The following is a 4,175-nucleotide window of genomic DNA, read 5'->3' on the forward strand; positions in this document are numbered from 1 at the left end:
AAATTCTGAGCTAGAAATGTCTAACTGTAATAGTGTACTCAATATGTACAAGGCCCTGAGTACAATCCTTAGCACCATACAGAAAAATATTCTTTTTTGGAGAGACTGTATGTAGCCTTGGCAGGTCTAGAACTCAGTCACTTGACTCTACAAAAGCTGTTGAGCAGTCTATAAAAAAATAAAAGGACTTGTCTTGTAAGCCTAACAGCCTGAGTTTGATCCCCCAGGATGGACCCATGGTAGGAGACTCCCAAAAGCCCTCTGATCTCCCCCCAAGCACAAGGCACACATATGAGCATGAGCACACTCTCAGGTGGATGGGGAAACACAGGCCTTGAATCCCAGCACTCAAGCTGGTAGAGGCAGGGAAGTCAAGAGTTTGAGGTAATCTTCAACTACTTAGGGAATAGGGAGTTAGAGGCCAGCCTGGATTATGTGACACCCTTCTCAAAATAATAATCATTATCAAGCCAGGCACACTGGCATACACCAATAACCCTAGCATGAAAAAGGCTGAAGGAAGAGGATCAAATTTGAGGCCTGACATGAGGATCACAAATTGAAAGACAGCCTGGGCTACATAAGTGAGACTCTGTCTCAAAAAACTGAGGTCTCCGGTTGCAGGCTGGTTGGCAGAATGCTACCCTAACATGCATAAAGTTCTGGGTTTGTGCCAGACGTGGTGGTGCACACCTTTGATCCCAGCACTCGGGGACACAAGAGACAGGCGGATCTCCTTGAGTTCAAGGCAGCCTGGTCTACATAGTGAGTTCCAGGTCAGCTAAGACTACAAGACCCTGTCTCAAAAAGACAAAAAAAAAGTTCTGACCAAGAGACACCTCTCTCACAATTTTGTGTAGCTGCAGTCATAAATGTGGGGCACCCACTCTTCTGTAAATAAACTACTACCCTATACTCTGTTAAAAAAAAATAATAAAAAAAAAATTTTAAAAAAAACAAACACAAAAAAACGCCGGGCATGGTGGCACACCCCTTTAGTCCCAGCACTTGGGAGGCAGAGGCAGGAGGAGCTCTGAGTTTGAGGCCACCTGGTCTACATAGTGAGTTCCAGGCCAACTGGGGCTACAGGGAGACCCTGTCTCAAAAAGCCTTAAAAAAAAAAATTTTTAAATTAAAATTAGAAAAAAGGTCTGGCAAGAACCTACATAGTGGAAATAGAAGATGGCCTCCTGCAAAATGTCCTCTTACTTTATCTCCAAAACACAAAATACAATAAAATAAAATTAGAACAAGGCTGGTAGGCTGGTAGAGTGACTACTGGGGTTAGGTAACGAACCCCAGTACGTGGTTAGACTGTGTAGGAGGATCACAAATTCCAGGCCAACTTAGGCAGCACAGCAACATAATCCCAGCACTGGATCTCTAAGGCCAGGGTGGCCTATGTAGTTAAGTTCCAGGCCAGCTATGGCTACAGGGAGACTGTCTCAAAAAAAAAAAAAAAAGCCAAACCAGGTGGCGCATGCCTGTAGTCCCAGCACTTGGAAGGCAGAGGCAGGAGGATCTCTGTGAGTTCCTAGTCTACATAGTGAGTTCCAGGCCAGCTGGAGCTACAGCACATGTCTGTCATTCTAGCCCTAGGGAATAGAGGTGGGAGGATCAGGAGTTCAAAGCCAGCCTCAGTTAACTATCAAATTGGAGGCAAGACTAAACTGAGACCCTGTCTCAATAAAGAAAAAAAAAAATCCAAAAGGTGCTGGGGCATGGTAGCTAACATAGGAGGATTGCCTTGATTCCAAGCCTGGGCCATAGGGTCTTGACATATTTCAAAAAGCAACAAAAGGTACCTTATGGGCTAGAGAGATGGCTCAGAGGTTAGGAGCACTGACTGCTCTCATGGAGGACCTGGGTTCAATTCCTAACATCCACATGGCAGTTAACAACTGTCTAAAAGTCCAGTTCCAAGGGATCTGATGCCCTCTTCTGACCTCTGTGAGCATTGCATGACATGGGTGCACTTACAAGCATGCAGGCAATAACAGTCATATACATTAAAAGAATAAATAAAAAATAATTTTTGGTCTTTATTTTGAAACAAGGTCTCCCTATAGTTCTAGCTGGCCTTGAACTCACAGAGATCCACCTGCCTCTGCCTCCCAAGTGCTAGCCACGCCATCATGCCCAGCATAAAAAATAAAATTTTAAAAAAGCACCATATATATCCCATACTAATACCTACCATTCATAATTTTCATAAGAGAAAAAGATAAAATAATAAAAATTATTTTCAGCAATTTACTTCATCTGACACCGTATCTACAAATTTACTTTACTGGATTTTTAAAAAATTTTATGTATATGAGTGTATTGCCTGCATGTATATGAGTGTACCCGTGTCCTGCAATGCCTTGGAGGTCAGAAGAGGGCTTCGGATTCTCCTGGAACTGGAGTTAAGGATGCTTCAAAGCTGCCATGTGGGTGCTGGGAATCAAACCCAGGTCCTCTGCAAGAGCAGTAAGTGCTCTTAACCACTGACCCATCTCTCCAGCCCCTTTACTAGATTTTTAAGAGTGAAAACAAAACAATGTATACAAACACAGAATGGGCAACTGACAGGAACTGAGACAGGAGCCAGGCTGGTAGAGTGTTTGCCTAGCATGCAAGAAGCCCTGGGTTGAATCCTCAACACAGCAAAACAGAAAGTGGAGGCAGGTGGGTCAGAAGTTCAAGGTCATCTGGCTATATAATTGAAGTCAGCTAGGCCTAAAGACCCTGACTCCGAAAAAAAGAAACGGCAAGTACATAGTAGTTTATAATTAAGCTGAGAAAGTTCAGCAGCTGCTTCTCGGATGGCAGGACTATGGAGAAGTAAACTGGTCAGAGAGGAGATGAGCACTAAACCGTTATAGCAACACTGTTTCATGGAGAGCAACTGAGTTGCTTAAAGAGAAAAAGATAAAATAATTATAGACAACTTGTAATTGCAGTGGACAAGGAGATTTAAGAAATTACTTGCAAGCTTACCAGCTTTACAGCAAGAATCAGGATCTCTATCCAAGTTTTAACCCCCAATACATTGCTCAGTTTGCACATAAATTTTATGCAAAGTTAAAGTAACTTCTTTCCTTTTTTTTGTTTATAATTTTATTTTATTTTATGAGTGTATTGCCTGCATGTAGGTAAGTGCACCCGTGTCGTGCAATACCTGAGGAGGACAGAAGAGGCTGTCAGATCCTCTGGGACTAGAGTTACAGACAGTTGTTAGCTGCCATGTGGGTGCTAGGGTTCGAACCTGGGTCTTCTGCAAGAACAATCAGTGTTCTTAACCGCTGAGCCATCTCTCCAGCCCTTAAAAAGTTAACTTCTTAAAGCGGGGTTAAGAAATGTATCATTCTAGAAATTGGGCTGAACTATCCCTAAAACCAGTTGTCTCCAAAATGATCCAGAATTATCAGCATCAGAATCACAATGGGTACAATTCAAATTCATGGAATAAAGTGCATAAATGTATGAACTTTGAGCACTACTACCTAAAGCATATTTAGCTATATCATTCTATATTAAATTCAGTCCAAATATAACTTATTCTTCACTAACTTTCTTCTAGTATCTGTCTGCCACTACAGCGAACTGCTTTCTGGAAATAATGTATCTGCACTAAATTAGGAATTTAAGAGATGATGTACTGCAGGCACAAATAACATCTTCTACTTTTATCAAAATGGAATCAGTCATAACAATGAAGATAAGCACTAATGCAAAAACTCCTTAAGAGCCCCAGCCAAAGTTGGTCTAACAAAGATCAGACCTAGTTTCATCAGGACTTTAAAACAATACACAGTAAAGTATGGTCTTTTATAGGTACAAAGCTGATGCCCTTACTAGAAAGGGCAACAAGGTATGGCTGAAATCCCAGCACTCAGACTGAGGAGGTTAAGGCAGGAAGATTACTAAGAGTTCCAAGTCAGGCCAGGCCACAGAATGAAACTCTGTCTTAAAGAAAATCTTCAAGTCCAATAAAGTATGCCTATAGTGTATATATAAAATACATCCTGTTATCTAACATAGTTTTTATAGCTAGATGAGATGACACAGGCTTGTAATTCCAGCACTCAAGAAGCTGAGGTAGAAGCCCGCCTGGGCTACATGGTAAGACTCCAAAAAGTTGTCTCTAAAAGAAAACGCATAAATAAAATAAAATGGGGGGGGGGGGGGGG

At 41.9% G+C, this 4,175-nt stretch overlaps 1 protein-coding gene across 5 annotated transcripts in view; it reads right to left on the reverse strand.

The window, feature by feature from the left end:
• Pwwp2a (PWWP domain containing 2A) overlaps positions 1 to 4,175 on the reverse strand; it is a 38,265-nt gene that overhangs the window by 28,490 nt on the left and 5,600 nt on the right. The window lies entirely within an intron of this gene.

The sequence above is a fragment of the Nannospalax galili genome, unplaced genomic scaffold (genome assembly GCF_000622305.1).
Source record: "Nannospalax galili isolate Female #2095 unplaced genomic scaffold, S.galili_v1.0 scaffold667, whole genome shotgun sequence".
NCBI classification, from domain to species: domain Eukaryota; kingdom Metazoa; phylum Chordata; class Mammalia; order Rodentia; family Spalacidae; genus Nannospalax; species Nannospalax galili.